The 27,677-nt window shown below is 41.9% G+C and overlaps 1 non-coding gene and 1 pseudogene across 1 annotated transcript; both read right to left on the reverse strand.

The window, feature by feature from the left end:
• Window positions 1-3,991: 3,991 nt before the first annotated feature.
• The window catches only part of LOC128579079 (bifunctional methylenetetrahydrofolate dehydrogenase/cyclohydrolase, mitochondrial-like), a 30,381-nt pseudogene continuing 6,695 nt past the window's right edge, over window positions 3,992-27,677 (reverse strand).
• On the reverse strand, window positions 18,199-18,305 carry LOC128579213 (U6 spliceosomal RNA). Its single transcript, XR_008378084.1, has one exon. It is a non-coding gene; the product is annotated as a U6 spliceosomal RNA (small nuclear RNA).

A 27,677-nucleotide genomic window follows, 5' to 3' on the forward strand; every position in this document is an offset into this window, starting at 1 on the left:
TAAAGTTAATGTTTAAAGAAAATTATAATAATCATTTTAAACTGAATATTGTCTTTTTTTTTTTTTTTTTTTTTGCAGTTTCTGGCCGGAGCTGGGTTTGAACCCACCACCTTTGGCATATGGGGCCGGCATTCTACTCCTCTGAGCCACAGGTGCTGCCCTGAATATTGTCATTTATTTTCTTTTGCCTACCAAGATCCAAACTTAATTTCTTGTTTGTTAAACTATGAAATGTATGTATTGCAATCTATTTACCATAAATTTTTACTAGAATATTTTTGACATGGCAATATCAGTACATAGAACGGTATAGGAATCAATAGTTGTTATGAATATGTTATTTTGAAAGATTAAGTATGTTTATTAAATTCTTTATATACACCTAAGGATTTTATCCTGCATCTTCTATTAATTTTATTATATTTCTCAAAAATATAATTTCCTCTTAATTCTCAAAAAGATATCTGTCATAGAACAAATGCAAACAAAATGAATGTTTTTTCTCACTTTTGTTTTCAAGGGTATAACAGATGCCACAAGAATGTGTGATTTGTATAAGTAAAATTTTATCATTTATGAGTAATGAGTTCTCTATCCTTTCAACTTTCTATGCCCCAGCCTTTGAATCACCTTCTTCCAAGTAACATTCTAAGAGAAAAACCCTTCAGAGAGGCTTGTTGCCGGTAGCACAGTGGTTACAGCACCAGCCACATACACCAAGGATGGTGAGTTCAAACCCAGCCCTGACCAGCTAAACAACAATGACAACTACAATGAAAAATAGCCAGGCATTGTGGTGGGCACCTGTAGTTCCAGCTCCTTGGGAGGCTGAGGCAAGAGAATCACTTAAGCCCAAGAGTTTAAGGTTGCTGTGAGCTGTGACGCCACAACACTCTATATCTCAAGAAGAAGAAGAAGAAGAAAAAAAAAGGTCTCTTATCTACTTTTTTCTACCTTATACAGGCTGAGATGACCATGGGCTTCTTTCTTTTTCTTTTTTATTTTTTAGTGTAGGTCCACCTACATTGTCCAGGCTGGTCTTGAACTCCTGGACTCAAGTGATCCTCACACCTTGGCTTCCCAAAGTGCTAGGGTTATCAGATGTGAGCTACTGTGCTTGCCCTTAAAAGACTCATTTTTTGTTATTTTATTTATTTAAATATTTTTTTATATTTTGAAACAGAGTCTCCCTTTGTTCCCCTCAGTAGAGTGCTATGGCGTCACAGCTCACAGCAACCTCAAACCCTTGGGCTTAAGTGATTCTCTTGCCTCAGCCTCCTGAGTAACTGGGACTACAGGCTCCCACTACAATGCTTGGCTAGTTTTAGAGATAAAGTCTCACACCTGTGAGCTCAGGCAATCCACACACCTTGGCCTCCCAAAGCACTAGGATTACAGGCGTGAGCCATGGCCCTGCCTTTTATTTTTTTCAAATAACTAGATCAGGCATAACAAATTTGAAGACTTTTAAGATCAGCATTAGGAATCAACTCACAGAACTGTGAAAACTGGAAGGGGCTTCCTGATCTCAAGGCTGCGGTAAGCTGTAAGTGTTCCAGGGCACTCCAGCCTGGGTGATACAGCAAGGCCCTGCTTAAAAAAAAAAAAAAAAAAGGAAAGAAAAACAATGGCTCAGGGTGGTGCCTGTGGCTCAGTGGGTAGGGTGCTGGCCCCATATACCAAGCGTGGTGGGTTTGAACCTGGCCCCCGCCAAATTGCAACAACAACAAAAAATAACTGGGAATTGTGACAGGCTGTAGTGCCAGTTACTCAGAAGGCTAAGGCAAGAGAATCGCTTAAGCCTAGGAGTTGGAGGTTGCTGTGAGCTGTGACGCCACAGCACTCTACAAAGGGCGATAAAGTGAAACTCTGTCTCTAAAAAAAAAAAAAAAAATGGCTCAGCACCAGAGCACAGTGGTTATGGCACCAGCCACATACACCCAGGGTGGTGGGTTTGAACCCAGTCCGGGCCAGCTAAACAACTACAACAAAAAAATAGCCAGGCATTGTGGCAGGTGCCTGTAGTCCCAGCTACTTGGGAGGCTGAGGCAAGAGAATGGCTTAAGCCCAAGAGTTTGAGGTTGTTGTGAGCTGTGACACCACAGCACTCTACCGAGGTCGACATAGTGAGACTCTGCCTCAAAAAAAGAAAAATACAAGGAATGGTATTCTAGGGAGTGGTTAAGGATGTATTTGGGGTCTCAGAAGTCATAGTTGAATCTATAGGAGACCTATAGTGGCTGCTTCAATTAGAAAAAATTATATGTTTAGCTTTTCAGTCCTTCATAATCACTTTCTAGCTTAGCAGTTCAGCTTTATTTCCTACGGGAACAAGGACACAGCCTTGTCATCCAATCAGGCTTCCCTTTTCATTCATAACCACGTTCTACTCCTCTCTGAAACACTGGCTTTCTGTCCTTCTATTTAACTATATCACATCCCATATTTAAGGTTTATATTTTTCATAAAGTACCTGAGAAAATGGACGCCTAGGATTATCTTGCTAGAACTCTGTGGAAATGATTCCTATGGTAACCCCTGGGTTGGGCACCCACCTTCTGCTGGGCCAGAAAGTAGTTTCTCTAGGATGTTTGCACTTTGGGACAGGGAGAGAGATTGGGGATATCTCTCTCCAGGGGTTAAAGCTTTAAGTCTAAGCTCAATAACATCATAGACATCTTTCCTGCTGTTAGACAAAGCTGGTCAGCAGTGAGAGAAAGTGAAACTACCATCCGAAAGCAACAGAAACAAGACTTGTGAAGACCCATAACAAGGGTTGGGTCCCTTGTTCCGGCTGCTCCCAACACCCACCTCTGCAGCCCTGCCTTTCTCGATCCCTCCTTGGATTTCATGAGCCAATAATTACTCTCTGTATGTAGGTTTGAGTTGAGTTTCTGTTTCTTTTTTTTTAAGAAAAAAAAAAAGGGGCGGCACCTGTGGCTAAAAGGAGTAGGGCAGCAGACCCATATACTGGCGGGTTCAAACCTGGCCCCGGCCAAAAACTGCAAAAAAAACCCCAAAAAAACCTTTAGTCATAAGGTCAGATTAAATTCAATATTAACTCAAGTTCTTAAAAATCGTTTGGAAAAGCCAACAGAGCACATTACAGAAAAGCCAGCATCTGCTGACATTCTTTGGTGAAAAAGTAAGTTGCATACTTAAATGAGCTGCCGAAATGATTATCAATTCCTAGGTTTTGTTTTTCAAAAATAGGTTTCAAGATAGCTCAAAGAAACGGTGCATACCCCTAACAATATAAAAATTTAATAATGAAATCTAAGTATATAGCAAAAGTCAAATATGATAATTCACATGAATAAGTTATAAAATAATATTTTTGGTCCTAGAAAACTAAAATGAGACCTCCCTGATGGTTAATATGCATGTGGGCTAAAGGCAAATAGAACAACTTAAAGATTTTCCCAGTTACTAAGCCACCAAAAGAAAAAAAAAGAAGAAAAGAAAAGAAAAAGAAAAAAAAAGCTTAGGATTTTCTAGCTAATTCAGTTCTACTTGTATAAATCTGATTATCCATCAATACTTATATCTTAATAAATTAATTTTTTTTCTATGCAATTACCAACATTTTTTCCCTTTCACCTTTTCCCTAATTTTCTCTAGCATTGTTTTTCCTTTGGTTTGATTAGTTGACCTCAAAGTTTTGGAACCTAAAATGAGTATCAATTCCTATTGGAATAGCCTTTGGGAAATGCAATGCTAGAAAAGTCAAATTCTTAAGACAGGTGGCTTGACAAAGCGAGGCATCCATTTTCAGTGGAAAGGTGTTGCCATGTTAGTCCCTAGGCTAATGGCTGCTCTTAACTAGATCAGAGGACCCAGCATGATACTGGGGACCCATGTGCACAAACACCCACCCATTTAAGCTTTCAATAAATACAAAGCATCATTTAAACTGTTTCAGTAGAATAAATAAAAAATATTGCATTTCTATTGGCCTGCTTTCCTCTTCAAGACAACAAAGACACAACTGTTAATTACTGGCTACACCAAGGTCTTTAGATGTCAGCACTTCCTGCTCTTCAGCCCTCAGCAGTTTTTTTGTTTGTTTTGTAGTGTCTAGACAGTCTCACTCTGTCACCCTTGGTAGAGTGCTGAGATGTCATAGTTCACCTCAAGCTCCTGGGCTTGAGTAATCTTCTTGCCTCAGCCTCCTCAGTAGCTGGGACTACCGGTGCCAACCACAACAACTGGCTAGTTTTTCTATATTGAGTAGAGATGGGGTCTTGCTTTCGCTCAGGCTGGTCTCAAACTTCTGAGCTCAAAGGATCCTCCAACTTGTGCTTCCCAGAATGCTAGGATTACAGGTGTGAGCCACTGCGCCCCACCAGGCCTCAAAAGTTTTTTTCAGCAACAATGGTATCCTGGGCGTCGCCTGTGGCTCAAGGAGTAGGGCGCCGGTCCCATATGCCGGAGGTGGTGGGTTCAAACCTAGCCCGGCCAAAAGCCACAAAAAAAAAAACAATGGTATCTTCATTCGCATTGCCACTGTCATGGGACCAACACCCCCAGGAACTGGAGTGATGTAACCAGTTTTGTTCCCGACTCCTTCAAAATCCACACCTCCAACCAACTTAGGTTTAGCAGTTATGAGCTCTTGAACTCTTATTTATCCCCACGTCTATGACTGTTGCTCCTGCTGTGATCAGATTTGGAAGCCTGCAGCAGATGCTACCACATCTACAGAATTGTGTGTTTCCTCAGCTGATCTTTAGGAACGTATGGGTAACATATCGTAACTGTGGCATCACCTCCTAGGACGTTCACATGCCCCATCTGTGTGTAGTAACATTGCAATAGGCATTCCAATTTTTTGACCTTCTAGCCACAGCTGCCTTCCCTAGGGTTGGAATATTGGAATGCCACAATCACTTAATTATTTTCTACACACGTCGTGGGGTAGCTGGTAACGAATACTGGAACAAACTTATTCTCTCTACGTCAGTTACATGAAGGCATCAACATCCTTGTCTGGAGAAACAGCACTGCAGATTGCAGATCTGTCCCTCATCAGGGTGCTCTGAAGGCAGCTGAACCTTATCATCACTATTTAGTTTGTTGATTAAATTCCACAATTCTGCCTCTGAAATGGAAGCTGATTTCACATTTCTCTCACTGTGGATTCCCACATCTGCAGCTGGTCTGGTTTTGTTGAGGACACAGGAGTGACTTGCAGGGTTCTCTCGGACCAGAATCACCTTCAGGTAGAGTTGTTTATTGTCAGAGGCCACCCACTCTTCCACCTCCTGCTGCACTTCCTGCTTGATCTCCTTGGCCAGTTTCCTTCCAGAAATGACAACAGCTTCCTTTGGAACAGCTGAGAGGATAGCTCTGTGCGGGGTCTCACTCTTGCTCAGGCTGTTCTCAAACTCCTGAGCTCAAGGAATCCACCTGCCTTGGCCTCCCACAGTGCTGGGATTACAGGCGTGAACCAGCAAACCTGGCCCTTGCTTCTCTCTCTTACCACTACCTTATATCCAGCTATTCTTACCCTATGTTCAGTTATTGTAAAGTGAAGTTCCCTGAATATTATTTCCTGCCCTTTTGTGCCCCGGTGCTTTGGCTCAGATTGTTTCTTGCTATCTTGAACTCACTTCCTCCCATATTTACCTCAGCTGGCTAAACCCTTCAAGATTGCCTTTTACATTAGACTGTGAATTAGTTGAAGACAGGAAGAGTATTCCTCATTTCTCTGTTCTTAAAACAGACATGTTTATTGAATAGCTGCATAAATAAATATAAATGAATGAATTTTAGAAACCCATTCCTACAGAATTTTCCTAGAAAAAAAAATTTTTTGAGACAGAGTCTCACTGTGTCACCCTGGGTAGAGTGCTGTGGCATCACAGCTCACAGCAAACTCAAACTCATGGGCTTAAGCAATTCTCTTGCCTCAGCCTCCCAAGTAGCTGGGACTACAGGTGCTCGGCACAACATCTGGCTATATTTTTGTTGCAATTTGGCCAGGGCTGGGTTTGGAACCCGCCACTCTTGGTGTATGGGGTGAGCGCCCTACTCACTGAACCACAGGAGCCACCGGTTCAGCTATTATTTTGTTGTTGCAGTTGTCATTGTTGTTTTAGCTGGCCCAGGCCGGGTTCAAACCCTCTAGCCTTGGTGTATGTGGCCAGGGCCCTACCCACTGAGTAACGGGCACCACCCCTAGAAAAATATTGAAGCCAGACTCTGGACTTCAAGTGAGATTCTGTCTCTACAAAAAATAGAAAAATTCGCTGGGCATGCTAAACTGCACTTGTAGTCCCAGCTACTCGGGAGGCTGAAGCAGGAGGATTGCTTGAACCTAGCAGTTTGAAGTTGCTGTGAGCTGTGATGGTGCCCTGTATCAAAAAAAAAAAAATCTATATATATACTGAAGCCAAAGGATTATTAAAATGTATATGAACCTGATTAGTTCCCTTTTCTGGTCCTTATAAAAATCTTTGAGAAAATCTGATGATCTTAGAGAAGCCACAGGTTCTGGTCCAAACCAGTGCTTTCTATAACTATTTGGTAATGAATTCTTTACATTTTTTACACTTAAATAGTCATTAGGAGGCAACAAGAACATGTCTTTCCCTTTTTAGATAGCCAGTTTTAATAATAAAGGTAACTCTTTTGGATTTATGCAACATGTGTTATCTGATGTGCCTTACAGATAGTAACTTAATTTAATCCTCGCAACAACCATAAGATGAGTGTTATTTCTATCCTCATCCCACATTATGAAAAATTGAGGGGCAGAAACATTAAAGAAAATATTCAAGTTTCGCAAATACCCCTGAAACTTGGTAAATGTAGAATGTAAATGTTTTGGCACAGTAACTGAGATAACGCCGGAAAGGCTATGTTAACCACTGTGATAAAAATGTGTCAAATGGTTTATGAAGTGAGTGTATAATGCCCCATAATCATATCATTGTATACAGTTATGATTTAATAAAAAAATTAAAAAAAAAAAAAAAGAAAATATTCAAGGCTGTGGAACTAGTTAAGTAATAGAGCCAGAACCAAAGGCACCTTGAAACTCAAGTCCACACTCACATGCGAAGCTCACTATGTTATGTTGCATCCACAAACTCCTAAAACTACCTGTTCTCCTATGACCACCAATATTCAGAAAATTCCATCTTCTGCCTTTTGGCAGATGACCTTCAACTGACTTCTGTGTCCTGAATTTTCACATTATATTTAGTTGATCTTTAAGATAAAATAAACATACATTACACAAAATGTTTCATGGAGGAAAAAGGAAGTAGAATCACTTTCCACTCATTTCCATGAAAAAAAAAATTGTGCGTTTACCAAATACAAAGCATTAGGCTAAGGGCTGGAGAAGATATGCACAGGACCACAAGAAGCTCATGATTGGATGGCGCCTGTGGCTCAGTCGGTAAGGCGCCGGCCCCATATACCAAGGTGGCAGGTTCAAACCTGGCCCCGGCTGAACTGCAACCAAAAAATAGCTGGGCGTTGTGGCGGGCACCTGTAGTCCCAGCTACTCAAGAGGCTGAGGCAAGAGAATCGCTGAAGCCCAGGAGTTGGAGGTTGCTGTGAGCTGTGTGATGCCACAGCACTCTATCGAGGGCCATAAAGTGAGACTCTGTCTCTACAGAAAAAAAAAGGATGCTCATGATTTAGAAGGGGAGATTTTAGAATGTATACAAATTACTATAACAAAAACGCCCCCTGTATTATGGAATATTATATAACCATTAAAAATGAAATCCTGCCATTTGCAATAACACGTATGGACCTGGAGAACATTATGCTAAGTGAGCTAAGCTGAGCACATAAGGACAACCTCACGCATGCTCACTCTTATGTGGGAGCTAAATGTTAAACACCAATGATCTCCTGGAGACAGAGTGGAGATGAGAATGACGGTTACCAGAGTCAGGAAAGGGTATCAGGGCACTGACAGGGATAAGGTGGGGATGGCTAATAGATGCAAAAATATGGTTGGTTAGATAGAATGAACAATATTTGATAGCACGACAAAGCAACTATAATCAACCATTAGGGCATACTTTAAAATAACTGAACGGCGGAATTGGAATGTTCCTAACACAAAGAAATGATAAATGCTTGAGGTGATGGATACCCCAGTTACCCTGATTTTGTTAGCTCATATTTTAGGCCTGTATCAAAACAACAGATACACCCTATAACTATATGCTATTATGTACCCATAAAAAACTTTTAGACACTGTGTAAACAGTGTTAGAGGAATGATAGGAGAAGAGATTATTTCCCACAGAAGCAAGGGATAGCATTTGTGTCCGACAGAAGTTCAGAGGGGGAAATTTTGAACAGAAAACATCTGAGGCATAGAAAAAGAGAATGAGTGAGCCGAGTGGGAAAGCTGTCAGAATCTGAATGGAGTCATTTGTGCTAAATACTAACAGTGTTGAGGAAGGCCATGAAGAGAAGGGTTCTTGTGGATAAATGCCTGATAACAGAACCTGTCATGAAGGACTCTACAATAACTTCCCTCAACCTTGCATTACAGCCATAGCAATCACACAGAAAAAGTACTTCCATAAGGATATCTGCCCAGCAATTGCCTGTTCAACCTCAGACTGGCATCGCCTTTTTTATTGATCCTTGGAAGAGGGATAATTATCTAAAAACAATTTTGTGATCTTCCACAGTTTTCCTTTAAAAACCTTTTTCTAGGCTGGGTCTGGTGGCTCCTGCCTATAATCCTAGCACTCTGGGAAGCCGAGGCAGGTGGATCACTTGAGCTTAGGAGTTGGAGATCAGCCTAAGCAAGAGTGAGACCCTGTCTCTTAAAAAAAAAAAAAAAAAAAAAAAAGCTGGGTGTTGTGGTGGGCACTTGTAGTCCCAGCTCCTTGGGGAACTGAGGCAAGAGGATCACTTGAGCCCATAAGTTTGAAGTTGTGAATTATGATGCCACAGCACTCTACCAAGGGTGACAAAGTGAGACTCTGTCTAAATAAATAAATAAAACCTTTGTCTTTCTTTACCTCCCTGAATATGCACATAGTTTACTACAGCTTATTGCATTTCAATGCCCTATTCCCAAATAAATATTATTTTCTTTTAGAGGGCCTCTCTCCATTTGACAATGATTAGACTGGAAAAAGTTATGTAGGTTTTAAAAACAACTGAAAGAGTTCATGGAAGGAAGAAGAGATGAGGTTAAACCTCCTTGTGGAAAGACCAAAAAGTCATGCTGAATGCTAATGAAGCTATACTTTATTCATAGGTAACAGAAAACCTAAAAAGGGGGGAAGAGGGGAAGAATGCTACGATTGGAGTAGTAATCTTTTTTTGTTTTTTGAAGACAGAGTCTCACTTTGTTGCCCAGGCTAGAGTGGCATGGCATCAGCCTAGCTCTCAGCAACCTCAAACTCTTGGGCTCAAATGATCTTTCCTGTCTCAGCCTCCCGAGTTGGCTGGACATGGTGGCTCACATCTGTAATCCTAGTACTCTGGCTGGTGGAGGCAGGAGGGTCACTTGAGCTCAGGAGTTTGAGACCAATCTGAGTAAGAGCAAGATCCCATCTCTACTAAAAATAGAAATTAGCCAGGCCTTTTGGCAAGTGCCTATAGTCTCAGCTAGTTGGGAGGCTGGGACAGGGGGATTGCTTGAACCCGGGAGTCTGAGGTTGCAGTGAGCTATGATAAGTGAGCTATGCAGTGAGCCACTGCACTCTAGCCTGGCACCATGAGCAAGACTCTGTCCAACAAAAGAAATTGTTGCCATATGCCGAAAGTGTTGCTGAAAAGTAGACTGCAAATGGAAGACCCTGGGCAAAGCAAATAAAAGATATGCTTAAACCAGTAGTTTGAAAGCTAGTTTTAATGATACTGGTTCAGGATAGCAAATGAAGCAGCCTTATATTTTCTCAATTTAAGGCTAGAAAAAAGCCATTTTAAGCATCGAGTAGAGTGACAGACATTTTGGGTACTAAGTCCATAGATATACCCAGAAGTAGGCTACTACTTCAATGATGGGTCTGGATTGCTTTTTTCTCCTTCTTTTTCATATTGTTTTGGTTGGTAAACGCATTTATTTCAGGTGTAAACTATGAGTGCTCTAAATCTATACAATTTCTCCTTCCTATCCACAGTGACCGGAACAATCTCTTACCTTTATAATTCCTACTTTTTTCTTTCTTTTCACTTTAACTCTACCATAATTTCAGCCACTTTAGATTTTTAAAAATAGGTGTTTTGTAGTATATTTTCATCAAAAAGTGTACTTAACCAAGAAGGAAATTAAATGAAATACACTGAGTTATTGAGAATACCACAGTATCAAATCACAGTATCAAAAGAATGATATTTTATAGTTGACATAGTACATTAACATAAAATTCAATATATTATTTCATTTTGGTCCTTAAAATGTTTCTGAAATAAATTATCACAATTTTACAGTTGAGGCAAATTAGAAAGTGGAAGAGATGGAATGAGAATTATTGGTGTTGTTTTCCTGTTACTACATTATCCTATGTATTACATAATCAGAAAAATATACTATGTAGGGCTCGATGCCTGTAGCTCAGTGGCTAGGGTGCCAGCCACATGCACTAGAGCTCGTGGGTTCAAACCTAGCCTGGGTCTGCTAAACGTCGACGACAACAACAGCAACAAAAAAAAGTAGCCAGGTGTTGTGGTGGGCGCCTGTAGTCCCAGCCGCTTGGAGGCTGAGGCAAGAGAATTGCTTTAGCCCAAGAGTTTGGGGTTGCTGTGAGCTCTGACTCCACGGCCCTCTACTGAGGGAGACATAGTAAGACTCTGTCTCAAAAAAACAAAAACAAAAAAAAAGAAAGAAAGAAAAGAAAAGAAAAAGAAAAATATGCTATGTGGAAGTGTCAGAAGATCACAATATTCATAGAGAATAATAATGCAGGTAAAAGCCTTTGCCTTGACTATATCTGCCTTACGTGCATTCTTTAACTGGTCATTTCCGATATAATTCAGAAATCTCCATTAGCAAAGGAATAATGTTTTATGTTTATATATATAAACAGATAAATTTCTCTTCCACGAAGAAATGACACTCCTGAACAGTTTGTAAGTGTATTAGTGAAAATAGATTGAATGTGTGTTAGGGATATATACTATTATTTGATTTACTATTTTAATATTTGGGGAACTCCAGAGTTGATGTAGCTGAGTTTCTAAATATACCATTCCATAGAGTAACATTTAATTAATCAGTCACTTTTGTGTTTACATTTTTGTGTAAACACTTTTGTGTTTATATATAAACAGATGAATTTCTCTTCCATGAAGAAATGACACTCCTGAACAGTTTTTAAGTGTATTAGTGGAAACAGATCGTATGTGTGTTAGGGATTCTTAACTAATAGAACTTAACTTCAGAACTATCACGAGCAAAGGGGATAAGTTTGTTTCTAAAAGGATCAAAATTTAGGAGATCTACACTGTGATTGGCCATTTAAAATTTATTTTCTGTCCATAAAAATTTATGGAGTGGCAAATTATCAATATCCATCTGACCATAGATGTGTGAATGTAGGATTATAATTTTTAGGTGATTTGTGGACTCAATACAGTGGGAATCAAAAATTGAAAGGGACCAGCTGCGGAGGCTTTCACCTGTAATCCCAGCACTCTGGGAGACTGAGGAGGGAGGACTGCTTGAGTTCAGGGTTTGGAGACCAGCCTGAGCAAGAGAAAGACCCCACCTCTACAAAAAATAGAAAAATGAGCTGGGCATCATGGCAGGCACCTATAGTCCCAGCTACTCAGGAGGCTAAGGCAAGAGGATTGCTTAAGCCCAGGAGTTTGAGGTTGCTGTGAGCTAAGCTGACACCATGGCATTCTAGCCTGGACAACAGAGTGAAACTTCATCTCAAAAAAGCAAAAACCACCACCACCACCATCAGAACAAAGAAACAAATTAAAACGATTTAATTAATTAATCCATAAAGACTGATAGCTAAATTTTACTAAAACAATGGGAACAGTTTTAAAATGTACAAGATATCACATTTCTTAAAGATGTGGAATGAAGGCAGATACATGGATGGCAGCCAGAGAATTTTGTTTAGAGTGGAAATTTAAAACTGGAATTTAAAGTTGACCAGCTAACTCAGTAGGTAGAGCACAAAACTCTTAAATTCGCAGTTGTGAAGTACATAATACATAAAGAGATCATCTATAAGATACATAAATGAACATAATTGTGGGGGAATTTTACAATCCGATAATCTATAGAGACCTTAGATTGTTGTATCTCTCGGGACATTTTTTATGAAGAAGAAAAAAGATGATTAAAGAGGTATTATGAAAATAAAGAAAACATAAAAATTAAAAATATTTAATTGCCACACTGAAGAATGAATAATATTTTTAATTGGTGTTGAACACAAGTGTGGTACATATGTGATAAACACTCCATATTGAGTTGGTTAGATAAGTACTTTTAAGTTGAGAAATAGCACTCCAAGTCTGTAGTGTATTACTTTTATGCTTCTTTTGCCAGCAAATCTCAAAAGATATGCAGTCAAAGTGCCAACTGTTACTATGATATTTCTTTTTTTTTGGCAGTTTTTGGCCGGGGCTGGGTTTGAACCCACCACCACCAGCATATGGGGCTGGCGCCCCACTCCTTTGAGCCACAGGCACTGCCCATATTCTTATCATGAATCTATTATTGAAACAGTCTTAGAAAACAGTTCTTATGGAATTAACAAAAGAACCGTGGCCACTTGAAGACTTCCTATTATCCCTTTTGTTATAGATGCAGTCACCTTCTAGCAAAAGTAAACCGTGATTTTTTTTTTTTTTTTTGAGACAAAGCTTCAAAGCTGTTGCCCTGAGTACAGTACTGTGGCATCACAGCTCACAGCAACCTGTACTCCTGGGCTCAAGCTATTCTCCTGTCTCTGCCTCCCAAGTAGCTGGGTTACAGGCGCTTGCCACAACACTCGGCTATTTTTTTTGGTTGCAGCCGTCATTGTTTGGCGGGCCAGGGCTGGATTCCAACCCAATAGCTCAGGTGTATGTGGCTGGCGCCTTAGCTGCAAACCATAATTTTAATGATTTTCTAATACTGTTCCACATTTTTTTGAATATTAAACATCAAATGATCTTGCTGGCATATTTAAACATTAGAAATGCTGGAAATTATATACAAGATAAAACATTTTAGTCATGTGTCTGAATAGTGAGTTTTATTCCTAATGGATCAAAAGGAACACTTTTTTAGTCATGCTTATTCAGAGAACTTAACTTTTATTTTTTTTGAGACAGACTCTCACTATGTAACCCTGGGTAGAGTGCCATGGTGTCACACCTCATAGCAACTTCAATCTCTTGGGCTTAAGCGATTCTCTTACTCAGCCTCCCAAGGACTACAGGTGCCTGCCACAACACCTGGCTATTTTTTTTGTTGTTGTTGCAGTTGTCATTGTTGTTTAGCTGGCCTGGCCCTGGTTTGAACCCTCCAGCTTGGGTGCATGTGGCCAGCGCCCTACCCACTGAGCTATGGGCGCCGCCTCAAAGAGCTTAACTTTTATTGGAGTAAGACTATGTCACTATGCATATTAAAAATAAATTCAGCTATTAACTGAACCGCAAACATTTTCAAAGACTTGTCCATGAAACACTGCTAAACGTACCAGCCTTATCTTAGTTTAACCTCAAACTAAAAAGGATTAGTTCACTTTAGCTGTCTCCGGTCAAGTATTTGGTTTCAGTAATTTAGGGCAAATGACAAAGAGAGGAATACATGGATTAAAGAAGGATTAAGAGTAGTGGAAAGAGCTGTTCCACATTTCAAAGGGGGATTTCAGCCTCCTTTATTCTTTCATGGTATAAGCTGCTTATTTTGTTTAACATGTTTTTTCAGTGACTTCTATTGATGGCACCTCTTTGACTATCTACTTTTATTTTCCTAGACTTTGTTGGTTTAGTTTCTTTTATAATTCCTTTTTCTTTCTTTTTTGAGACAGAATCTTACTCTGCTGCCAAGGCTAGAGTGCCATGGCATCAGGCCAGCTCATGGCAACCTGAAATTCCTGCATCAAAGTGATACTCCTGTACCAGCCTCCCAAGTAGCTGGGACTAAAGGCACATGCCACAATGCCTGGCTAGTTTTTCTATTTTTAGTAGCGATGGGGTCTTGCTCTTGCTCAGTCAGGCTGGTCTTGAAGGGAAGCTCCCACCTCCACTGCTCAGAGATTACAGGTCTGCACAGCCCCAGCCTTTTCTTACTTTGCACCCCCACCTGGCTTTTGATGTATCCTTCGTTCAGTCATTTACACAGGAATATTCAATTTAAAAAAAAATAGAAATTTTAGCCAACAGCTTGAGGGCACTGGAGGAAAAAAATATAAGTGCCGTTCGTAATGTATTTTGCCACATAATATGAAAAACACTATTAATAATGGTTGGATACGTTCCAGACATTTCTTGTATAGTAGCAGTGACTCCATAGTTACATTCATAGTGCCTCAGACCTATTATGAAAAGATTCCTTTGGCAAATGCTTCTGGTCCAATAAACCCTAAAACATCTCTCTTTGGCATGTGTGTATATGTATGTTTGTATTATGTATGTATGGGTGTATATATATATATCCTAGTCTATGTATCACAGAAGCAGGAATATAGATGTGAAATAAGATAGCCCTTCACACAACAAAAGCACAGCCACTGAACGTCAGCCTACTGCTATAGAATATCATGTCTATCTAAATAGAATGCTTTTTTTTGAGACAGAGTTTCACTTTGTTGTCCTCAGTAGAGTGCTATAGTATCATAGCTCACAGCAACCTCAAACTCTTGGGCTCAAGCAATTGCTGGGACTATAGGCCCCTGCCACAACACCTGGCTATTGTTTTTTGTTTAGCAGGCCTGGGCTGTGTTCAAACCCAGAGCATGTGGCCGGCACTCTAACCAGTGAGCTATGGGCACCCCAATCTAAATAGAATGCTATGAAAAGCCTCATCTCCTAAAACCACCTGGAGGAATTTATTAGCAATGTCATTGGCACCACAATTCTTCCTGTACATCAGTTATTTTAGTCCAGTGTCTATAAGGGCAGACCAGACATGCACATGTACATGTCAGCAGAGCAGGCCCAGTTCCTTATGTTGACCATATGGGCACATCGAACAGCTTGTTACAGTCCCTTCAGTGATCAACTTACAGAGGTTCTACTGTATTTTGGAATTTTTTCTATACTTTGTTTACACTAACAAATACACACATATGCACATGTTGGGTCCAAAGTGATAGTGGCTTATTTAGGAGATGACATCCATCAGCCAGCAGAAGACACAAGCTTAATGCTCAGCAAGGGGCATGGATCTGGGAATGCTGACTTGGAAGGCCATGTTTAGAGCAAATGAAGTGGAGACTCAACTCTTGGAGGAAGAGACTCCAGGAGGAAAATACAAGTGAGGACTTGTAATCCTAGCACTTGGGAGGCAGAGGTGGGTGGACTGCCTGAGCTCAGGAGTTCAATACCAGCCTAAGCCAGAATGAGACCTAATCTCTAAAAATAGCCAGGCATTGTGGTGGGCGCCTGTAGTCCCAGCTACATGGGAGACTGAGGCAAGAGAATCACTTGAGCCCAAGAGTTTGAGGTTGCTGTGAGCTGTGACACCACAGCACTCTACCAAGGGCGACACAGTGAAACTCTGTATCAAAAAAACAAAAAGAGTGAGAACTAAAAATTGGGATAAGGATAACATCAAAGAACTTTTTTTTTTTTTTTTGAGACAGAGTCTCACTATGTCGCCCTCAGTAGAGTGCTGTGGTGTCACAGCTCACAGCAACCTCCATCTAACTCTTGGGCTGAAGCGATTCTCTTGCTTCAGCCTCCTGAGTAGCTAGGACTACAGGCACCCACTGTAGCACCTGGCTTTGTTATTTTTATTTTATTTTTTTATTTTTAATTTCTGCTTGCTTGTTCATTCTTCTTCATTTGAAGTACTCTTTTTTTTTGTTCATTTTCTTCTTCCTCTGGCAATGCTCTGTCCTACTGTTTTTTTTTTTTTTTTTTGGCTGGGGCTGGGTTTGAACCCACCACCTCCAGCATATGGGACCGGCGCCCTACTCCTTGAGCCACAGGCGCCGCCCTGTCCTACTGTTTTTGATATTAGTAGAGACGGGTTCTAACTCTGGCTCACTGCTGCTCATACTGGTCTCAAACCTCTGAGCTCAGGCAAACCACCTGCCTTGGCCTCCCACAGTGCTGGGACTACAGGAGTGAGCCACCATGCCTGGCCTATTTTTTGTTATTTTTGTTTTTTGTAGAGACAGAGTCTCACTTTGTTGCCCTCAGTAGAGTGCTGTGGCATCAAGGCTCACAGCAACCTCCAGTTCCTGGGCTTAGGCGATTCTCTTGCCTCAGCCTCCCAAGTAGCTGGGACTACAGGCGCCCGCCACAACGCCCAGCTTTTTTTTAGTTGCAGTTCGGCTGGGGCCGGGTTTGAACCTGTCACCCTCAGTATATGGGGCTGGTACCCCACCCACTGAGGCACAGGCACCGCCCTATTTTTTGTTATTGTTGTCTTTGTTGCTTAGCAGGCCCTGGCTGGTTCAAACCCACCAGTCCTGGTGCATGTGGCTGGCACCCTAACCAATGAGCTACAGGCACTGAGCTGAGAAAAAGGACTCTTTTTTTTTTTTTTTTTTTTTTTTTGCAGTTTTTGGCCAGGGCTGGGTTTGAACCTACCACCTCCGGCATATGGGCCAGTACCTCACCGCCTTAAGCCACAGGTGCCACTCCAGAAAAAGGACTCTTGAAGAAAGAGAAAGCACGATCAAAAAGATTGGGGGAGAATGGGGATCATTAAAGAATGTCAGAAGGGGGCAGCGCCTGTGGCTCAAGGAGTAGGGCGCCGGTCCCATATGCCAGAGGTGGTGCGTTCAAACCCAGCCCCGGCCAAAAATCACAAAAAAAAAAAAAAAGAAAGAAAAAGAAAAGAAATTTCTACATGAATAGAACTTTCTCTAAAGATGACAGACGAATGGCTAACAAACACATGAAAAAATGTTCATCATCTCTATATATTAGAGAAATGCAAATCAAAACAACCCTGAGATATCTTCTAACCCCAGTGAGAATGGCCCACATCACAAAATCTCAAAAACTGCAGATGCTGGCATGGATGTGGAGAGAAGGGAACACTTTTACACTGCTGGTGGGACTACAAACTAGTACAACCTTTCTGGAAGGAAGTATGGAGAAACCTCAAAGCACTCAAGCTAGACCTCCCATTTGATCCTGCAATCCCATTACTGGGCATCTACCCAGAAGGAAAAAAATCCTTTTATCATAAGGACACTTGTACTAGACTGTTTATTGCAGCTCAATTTACAATCGCCAAAATGCGGAAACAGCCTAAATGCCCACCAACCCAGGAATGGATTAACAAGCTGTGGTATATGTATACCATGGAATACTATTCAGCCATTAAAAAAAATGGAGACTTTACATCCTTCGTATTAACCTGGATGGAAGTGGAAGACATTACTCTTAGTAAAGCATCACAAGAATGGAGAAGCATGAATCCTATGTACTCAATTCTGATATGAGGACAATTAATGACAATTAAGGTTATGGGGGCGAAGCAGAAAGAGGGACGGAGGGAGGGTGGTGGGGCCTTGGTGTGTGTCACACTTTATGGGGGCAAGACATGATTGCAAGAGGGACTTTACCTAACAATTGCAATCAGTGTAACCTGGCTTATTGTACCCTCAATGAATCCCCAACAATAAAAAAAAAAAGAATGTCAGAAGGAAGAAATGAGCCACTGCCAAACCCTGTGGAGAAGTGAAGGAACATGAATGCTAAGAAAAGCTAATGTACTTAGCAACTGAGAAGGCTGTGTCACACATGAAAGATTACGGCGGGGATACAAGGAAAGCCGAATGAGGAAACAGAGACACGTACACGTAGATCATACCGACAACAGAAATACTGCCAGAAAGAAAGGGCACAAATCAAGTAGGAATGTTTTCAGGATAGCAGAGATCTGTTGCTCTCTCCATCTTCTCTGGGAGAGACGTCTAGTCCGCTGGAGGACTGAGGGTGCCAGGACCACAGAAGAAAATAAGGACACCAAGGCCTGAGGGCAAAAGGAGAGGAGGGACTTGAGAAAAAGGGAATGTGACAGGGAAAAAAGAACTAGTGTCACCTAGAGATTTCTTTTTTTTTTTTCATATAAAAAATATGGAACGCTTCACGAATTTGCGTGTCATCCTTGCGCAGGGGCCATGCTAATCTTCTCTGTATTGTTCCAATTTTAGTATATGTGCTGCCAAAGCGAGCACGAGATTTCAAGCTGATGAGGACAGGAAGGACCTCAGGCCAGGTAAATTTAGTAATCTTAATACCAAAGTGTATCATGGGACAAAATTCAGCTTAAATCAGAAACATCTACAGTAAGCTGTATTTGAGGGCTGACTAGAAAGAGAAAAACATCTCTCCTGATGTCTTCAGTTCAACTCACCCACAGAGTGAGAACAAAACTGGTATTTGAATGAAACTTTATTAACACCGAATTACAAGCAATGTTTAAAACTAGCTAACCACTGACACAAACTGAGAAAACTCTTGTGCCCATAAAAGAGTTATGGGCAAAATATTAATTAATTTTAATTTTTTTGGATAATTATAATATAAATATCCACAAGAGGTAGTCAATAATTATTGATGAGTGCTACATGCAGGGAGTATTTCTGTGCTGTGTGGTCAACTGCATAATTACCAGTTGAAAGACACAGCTTTAGAAGCAAAACAATGCAGGGTAAAGTACCCAAGCCATGTTTCCCTGAACATCTGAAGCAAGGAAGGATGATTCACAGGATGCACATTAAGTTATACAAGGTTGCTCCTCCGTAGCAGAGAAGTAGAGTTGAGCTGTCACCGTGACCTTCTCAACCTCGTCCATATTCAAAGCCCCACTTCCCTTCTTGCCCGTGGAGAATCAGCCCCACCTCCAATGACACCAACTTAGAACACTAATGTAGACAACTCCCAACAAACTGGAGAAGCAAGGGTGCCTACTGACCTCCTTCCTGAACTACTCCTTAAAAAAGAATCTAAAACATATGAGTAATAAAATTATAAAAAAGAATGCTTACCTTCTAAGTTATGTGCATAACTAAAGCCCACAACAGAAATATCTGGAACTTCTAAACTCGTTTCCAACTTCAAATACAAACATACTATATTAAAAGAAAAAGCCAATTAGCTTCATTATGAGCAGTGTGTGAAGAGCTAATGTGATGTAAGGAAGTAAAGCTTGCAAAGATTTTCATTTGATTGTACGATTTTCAAAATATTTAACAATTTGAGTTTTCTGAAATAACTGTGATCTCCCTGTAGGTTAAAATAAATCAGTGAGGGCGGCGCCTGTGGCTCAGTCGGTAAGGCGCCGGCCCCATATACCGAGGGTGGCGGGTTCAAACCCGGCCCCGGCTGAACTGCAACCAAAAAATAGCTGGGCGTTGTGGCGGGCGCCTGTAGTCCCAGCTACTCGGGAGGCTGAGGCAAGAGAATCGCTTAAGCCCAGGAGTTGGAGGTTGCTGTGAGCTGTGTGATGCCATGGCACTCTACCGAGGGCCATAAAGTGAGACTCTGTCTCTACAAAAAAAAAAAAATAAATAAATAAAAATAAAAAAAAATAAATCAGTGAGTTAACTGTAGGTCTTTGAGGCAAAATCAAAGTAATGTCATCAGATGGAAACTGAGAATTATTATTCCCTTAGAAATATCTAGAAAGTGACTATCAGAAATGAAGTCACAGGCTCCGTACCCATAGCACAGTGGGTACGGCATCAGTCACAACACCAAGGCTGGCAGGTACAAACCTAGCCCAGGCCAGCTAAACAATAATGATAACTGCAACAAAAAAATAGCTGGGCGTTGTGGTGGGCGCCTGTAGTCACAGCTACTTGGGAGGCTGAGGCAAGAGAATGGCTTAAGCCCAGGAGTTGGAGGTTGCTGTGAGCTGTGATAACACAGCACTATGCTGAGGGTGACATAGTGAGACTGTCTTTAAAAAAAAAAAAAAAAGAAAAAAGAAAAGTAATGAAGTCACAAAGGAATTACTACACTCATATTACTCCACATTTTACAGATGTTACTCCTACTTGCTTATAGGAACCCTTCTCTCTTTGTATATACCTACCAGCAATATTTGTACATCTCTTAGGTCATTTTAACATTTAGCATTTAACTCTCTAATTAGTTTGCTTCCACAAACCATCTCTTTTTCTTCTTCCAAAAGTTTCTTATTCTCAAATTGCTTCTTGAATTTCAATCAAGTTTACATTTTTTAAAAAAATTTAATCTTATTCATTTCCTTTAAATTTTTTTTTTGTTTATTTTTATAGAGACAGAGTCTCACTATGTCGCCCTTGGTAGAGTACGTGACATCACAGCTCACAGCAACCTCCAACTCCGGAGGATGGAGGTTTTACTATGTTACCTGAAGGGCTGACCTCAAACTCCAGACCTCAAGGGATCATCCTGTGTCAGCCTCCCAAGTAGCTGAGGCTGCCACACCCTGCTAAATGTAAATTCTTTACATTTACTATTATCTGAACTTTTTACTTACCTCCTCTTTTCCTTTGATCAGTTAGGACTCTCTAAGCCCCAAACTCCTTCAGTAATTATCATTAGGCTTTTTTTTTCTTTTTTTTTGAGACAAAGTCTCACTCACACAGTTGCCCTGGGTAGAGTGATGTGGTGTCATAGCTCACAGAAACCTCAAACTCCTGGCCTCCCAAGCAGCTTGGACTACAAATGCCTGCCACAATGCCCAGCTAGTTGTTTTAGAGACAAGGTCTCGCTCTTGCTCAGGCTGGGGTCTAACTCCTGAGCTCAAGCGATCCACCTGCCTTGGCCTCCCAGCATACTAGGATTACAGGCCCATTCGGCATTTTTAAAAAAATTCTTGCATCTTCCCTGAGGTGCTCGTAGCTTTAGAAGAATCTCTGGAGAAGAATTAAACTGATCATGACTAGGACAGGAGAGTCAGGAATTGCTGAGGACTCTAATGTCACCCATGGTCATTCCCAATGACTTCAAAATTCCTGGCTTTCCTAGTCCTAGAATGACCTTGACTCCCAAAGCCACACCTGGTCTCTGTCCCCACTGTTCCCCTACCAACATCTTAAGCACTCAGGCCAAAGCTCTGTGTTCTGCACAGAAGTCCCCTGTCTCCCCATCCCTGCTGACTGCACCTCACTGCATCCTTGATCTGGTCCCATAGAGCCATCACTTCAATCACTCTCACACCTCTGAGCTCACTCTCTCCTCCTCTTGTCTTCCATCCTACCTGCACCAGTTCTCCATTGCTACCATAGGGCTTAGGTGCTCGGCTGGAGAGTCACACGGGACTGGCCCTGGTGCAGTCCTCAGTCACACCAGGCAGCTCCTCTTCACGTTCCCAGGCACCTCCCTCCCCTCCTGTCAGCAGCAGTCCCACACCACCAGCCTTGTCAGAGTTCCCATCATTCCTCTCTTCCTCAAGCGGCAATCTCAGTGTCCATTTAGAAAGGGAAAGCACCTTCCAAGCACAAACTCACCTCTACGTGTGGCGCTGTCCCCTTCTTCCTCCTAGGGGTGGCTGCCCTACTCTGTGCTTTGGAAGGCATTCATCCGCCCTGCCCCTGCAGCACTGGGCCCTCCATGTCTCCCTCCCTTTGGAATCATCAAATACTCTCCCTAGGCACCTAAAGATGCCCAATACTCTCCCTATTTTTAAAAAGATGGCACGTATTAAAATCTAAATATTTCTACCAAGAATGTGTAACACTGCACTAAGTACTGACTGCAGTGGCCTGCCCAGTCTCCATCCCCTGATCTCCCCTAACTCCCCTCTAGATCAGGGCCAGCTGCCAGCTTCCTTCCTCACACCACCAACTCTGACTGCTCACTTCTTGACTCAGTTTCAGATTTGTTCTCCAGGTATCTGCCAGGACTACAGCTGGACCCTGAGCCCTAACTTACTGACCTCATGTCCAGCCAATGCCCTAAAAAGAGACCAGCTCTTTTTCCTTGGCGGTCTTATCTTCATCTCAATCCCACACCTTATTAGGGGTCCTCCTGCCCCTCAAATCACATCACTACCATTTACCAGAAGAATAAAAACATTACCATAGCCTACAGACCGTTCTACTGGGTTGATAAGATCCACCTTGGACTGTTTGGTTACTTTTTTTTCTATCTTGGGTTTATTAACTTCCCTTAGAAACTATATTCTGAACACTGGTGACCCAGCCAGGTTACACAGCTGGTCACTTTGACCCTCGGATCCCTTGCTTCCTTTAATTTTCTTCTGATCACCAACCAATTTCCAACGATATTTATGCACAAATACCCACTTTATAACAAATGGCTCATTTCATTTGCTACTTATTGTAAGTTATAGTAAGTGCTATAACAGAGTTCTGGAGTTTACACAACTCTTTATTAGTGCTAGCAAACAATACTATCATAATATTTCATAATTATGTTATATATACCATTAGTACTATAGGATTTATGCTCAGAGAAGATTGCTGTTTTAAGAATTTGCCCCAAGAATCATATTTGTAAAACTGTTCAATAAGGCAAAAACAGAGAAAAAATAATATCAGGTAAAAATATACTGAAAAAATAATATCAGGTAAAAATATACTGAAAAACCAAACCTTCAACAAAAATTAGGGGACCCCCACAAGTTTATAAATGTATTGTTTTCTATTTGTCATTTTTATAACACCCAAAGGAATTGAAAATTATGTTGTTAATTAAAAACCATGATCTAAAACAAATCTGAGAAAACACTGAGAGGAAAAAATATCAATAAACTTAGATACTGCATCTTCTGATACGAAAACTGAGGAGAAAACAAAGCATGCTAAAATAATAAATGATTCTGAAGTAATTACTTTTTATTTTATTCATTTATTTATTTATTTTTTTTTTTTTTGTAGAGACAGTCTCACTTTATGGCCCTCGGTAGAGTGCCATGGCCTCACACAGCTCACAGCAACCTCCAACTCATGGGCTTAAGCGATTCTCTTGCCTTAGCCTCCCAAGTAGCTGGGACTACAGGCACCTGCCACATCACCCGGCTATTTTTTGGTTGCAGTTTGGCCGGGGCCGGGTTTGAACCCGCCACCCTCGGTATATGGGGCCGGCGCCTTACCGACTGAGCCACAGGCGCCGCCCTTGTTTTATTTTTTTTAGAGACCAGAGTCTCACTTTGTCGCTCTTGGTAGAGTACTGTGGCATCACAGCTCACAGCAACCTCCAGCTCTTGGGCGTAGGCAATTCTCTTGCCTCAGCCTCCCACGTAACTGGGACAATAGGTGCCTGCTACAATGCCCGGCTATTTTTTTGTTGTAGTTTGGCGGGGGCTGGGTTTGAACCCACCACCCTTGGTATATGGGGCCAGCCTACTCACTGAGCCACAGGCGCTGCCCTGTGTAAAAAATTTTATTTTTAAAATTTCAGATTAACGTGAGGGTACAAACAACTAGGTTATGATGTTTGCATTTGTCAGGTAGAGTCTCTCTTGTAGTTGTGTCCTGCACCCAAGAAGTGTGCCCCGAACCCCGACACTGTGCCCATTAAGTGGGAGCTCACCAACCCCCACCACAAAGTAATCTCATGAACACAGCACAGCAGGACTCGACAGCGTGGGACGCAGTTATTACATGTCCATCTGAACACGAGATGCAAAGGACATAACAAGCATACACCCTAAAACTGACAGCCACGACCCAGTCAAAGATTATCGCATGACATGCAGGGACACACATAACACAGCCACGTGGAGAATAAGTTAAGAAGGGCGGCCACACCACTCTCCAACCCCTACGTGAACACCTGGTAACTCCAGTTAGGCTGTTATTTTGCCCTGGTTCAAAATATACCTAGGTACAAAGGAAAACATTTCCCACTTACTGAAAAGAAGTCTAATTCTCACATGCTAAATCTCTATTACACTAAAAGAAATTTAGATGAATTAAAATGTGTCTGTGTCTCAAAGCAGTAACAAGTCTTTCCAGTTTCAATGGCTCTTACAGACATGTTCAAGAGGAATGACCCTGAGGAACGTGAGATTAAACAGTCTAGCTTTAACATTCTGCTGGGAGCATGGGCCATACAGTGTGCTTGTTTTATATAAAAAGAATCACCTTTGTATGGAAGCCTAAGGCTTTTAACATGTAAACAGCAGTAACAAGAATGTACTGAATTATATATAACTCCCAAAATACTGAAAATAAATTTTCATGCCAAAATGATATGGAAAGGTCAGTGATTATGAGTCATTTGGATAAAATGCAGTAACTCAAAGGTATATAGTTAGAATGAGCAAACTGAGAAAGTATTTTGAAAGCTAGTTTATGGTTTTCATTCTCTACAATAAATTGTTCAAATCAGTACACAATAGAGAATGGAGAAACAAAGCCAAGAAAGGCTTGTGGTATATAAAAACACAAAAATGAGGGTGACGCCTATGGCTCAAAGGAGTAGGGCACTGGCCCCATATGCTGGAGGTGGCGGGTTCAAACCCAGCCTGGACCAAAAACTGCAAAAAAAAAACAAAACATAAAAGTGAGTATCAAAGCATGATTTTTAAAAGGTCAAAACCCCAAAATCATATTTGGAGTACAGTATACATAGTAGAACTAATTTTAAATTTTGCCCAAATTTATTTGAAAAAAAAAATTAACAGCAAAAAGCCTGACTATTCTGACAGCACAGAAGTCTTTGAACAAGGGGGAAGCACTTTCATTTTCACCCAAACAATAAAAAAAGTCGCTGGGTCCCTCTACTATTACCCTGCGATGATCACAGTTCTTGGCGTATCAATCTCCTCCTAACAAGGTGGCTCAAATTTCCACTCTGCCCTAAAGTAGCACCACTCTAAATATCAATCACTTCCAGCAATTTGAACAACCAAAATGACTTCAAATTGAAAAGATTTTGCCATTTCATTTCCGCATTAAAGCCCATTCATCAATAATTTAAGTACAGTTATAATGGGCAAGAAGAAGAATGAAGTAAAGGTTTTTTTTGTTTTTTTTTTTTTTACTGGACGGCCTTGCCCAAGCTGTTAGACTGCCCCCATGTGGCCAGCGGCACTGCCCAGACTGCGGGCCAACCCGCCCTGGGGCAGAGGGAGAACATCCACGTCCATGTTACCCTGTTAAATGCCCACCTCTCACTGATTCACGATAAAGTCTACCAAGCAGAAAGAATACCTTTCCCAGCCTCAGGGTCTTGGACAATGTGGATACTCAACCAACACCTGCTGGATGTGAAAGAGTTTGCATCTGGACGTTGTGTTGTATGAGGTTCCCTCCCATGACTGCACCAAACAGGGAACATGCAGGTCCTGAGATGATGCTGAGGCCCTATTTAAATGCCATCCTTCCTGTTCACAACTGCATTTTGCTAGTAACCCTTGACTACATATGACCTTCTAGTTGCCATTCTATTAAAGGTCACGTGCTTTCGCCACTACTAAGGCAAAGGCGGCATCGTGGCACTTCGGCCTTTTGGCATTCCCTCTCTGCTGGCATCCACCCTGCAGTCTGGGACCTCTCTCTCAGCCCCAGCTGCCCAGACTCTCTCTGCGCACGCCTGAACTCTCTTTGAGGTGTATCCCATGCACGTCCCAAACACAGCCTACAACCACTGGGCTCTACCCACCAACAGCCGTTTCCCAGCCTGTACTCTGCCCTCCCAATCTGCAACCCTGAGGGTAAGTGAAAGCTGGCTGCAGTGCTGGTGAGTGATAAGAGAAGGCAAAGGGAAAACACCATTCCAGCTAGACACCAGGTACTGTGCTCTGAATGTCTGCATGCCCCCTATTCATTTGGTAATGAATAGGGGGTACTTGGTAACCCCTAAGTAATGGTATTAGGATGTGGGGCCTTTGGAGGTGCTTACGTCATGAGGGTTGAGGGCTCCTGTGGGTAGAGGGCTCATGAGTAAGATCAGTGCCCTTACGAAAGAGGCCCAAGGGAACTTGTTTGCCCCCTGCTGCCTCACCTCCCATAAGGACACAGCAAAACAGTGTCTGTCCATGAGGACGCAGGTCTTTACCAGATATTGTCTACTGTGCCTTGATCCTGGCCATTCCCAACTCTGGAACTGTGAGAAAAAAATTTCGGTTGTTTACAAGCCACTCAGTTATACCATATCATATGTGACAGAAGCCGGAAAGGGTTAAGACACCATGCATTTGAACAACGTCTACAAATGTGGCTGTGGCCCAAGCCCATTAGTGACCCTCAGAGTAGAACTTACAGAACAAATAGGGCATAAGTTATTCTGGAGCTATCTGGGCAGGGCTTGTGACAGCACCAAAATCAGGCTCTGAGGAGTGAGCCTTCCTGTAACCTACAGAGTCGAAACCGAAGAGAACTTAACTGTAACATTCATTCCTCGCTTGTCCTCACAGGAAAGTTAGGAGTAAAGCACTGAAGTGACAGAGTAGCCCCTCTCCTGTTGGTTTCTTAGGCGCCCCCCCGCAAGCCAGGGTATAGAGCAGGTGCTTACACCATGATGCCCCTCACCCTCTTCACCAGGAGTGCAGTCAGCCTCACAAAATACTAGCCGCTATAAAATGTGGGAAGAAACAAGACATTCTAAATTTCCATTTTTCATTCTTAGGCTCAAAAGTCACAAAATTACCAGGTGAATTAAATTGCTTTCATTGAGACTAATGGGAACAAAATATTCATTTCAAAGACAAATATAACCAGTTTTCTATATAAACCTGAAGGGAGCAGAGGAGGGGTGGGAGACAGAGCTGAGCTCACCATTACGTGCGTGCGCATTACTGCTTACATTCCTCAGAGATAATTGACTCGTTAACAAAGGTGGAAATCGAATGATTCAGTTCATAGAGTGAAAAGTAATGAAATAATTTAAGGTCATTTCTGAAAAGAGCCGATCTGTATTAGATTAAAAAAAAAATTATTTTCGTAAGTGAACTCATTTTACGTGAAAACATTCTATCTTTATATTTCTATATTTTTAAAGCTCCCCTGCGCCTGCCAGCTACCCCACTGCCCTTGATCAATGTCACCAACCACTTCCCGATGTTCCCCACCCTTGCTGCTCCCACAGCTGGTCCCCACAAAGCCCAGTACCGGAGGGTAAGATCCATGGCAGCAGCCCCCTTCATAGACTGGGGGCTGGGGGCAGCTGTCACTGTCAGGGATCTAAGAAACCTGTCAAAATACATGACATCAGTTCTGTAGGTTCTGAAAAGTACTGATGACTCTCTCTATTCCATGACTATATGAGCAAAATCATGTCATCCCTCCTCTCTCAAGGTAAACCAGTGATTCTACCTCCTCAAAGGACCTTCTCTGACTTCTGGCAGGTGCAGGTTGCCTTTGCACCTCCCCTCCAATTGGCTTGAGGCCACTTGTGTCTCTGTGTATCAGGCACTTCCTTCTGGAAAATCCCCTCCTCAGCCTCTTCAACCTCTACGCATAAATTTCTCTTACTGGTGTGACTGCCTGTCACAAAACTATCACAGAAGCAGAATCTCCCCCGTTTTTTTCCAAATAAGATGGCCTGTGCCACTCACCCACAAGGAGAACAGATAAAGCAGAGCTGCCCCCAGGAGAGGCTGGGGGTTGAAGCCCCCACCACATCGCCTGACCCACCCTGCCTGGGGT

This window comes from Nycticebus coucang, chromosome Y, assembly GCF_027406575.1.
Source record: "Nycticebus coucang isolate mNycCou1 chromosome Y, mNycCou1.pri, whole genome shotgun sequence".
NCBI classification, from domain to species: Eukaryota; Metazoa; Chordata; class Mammalia; order Primates; family Lorisidae; genus Nycticebus; species Nycticebus coucang.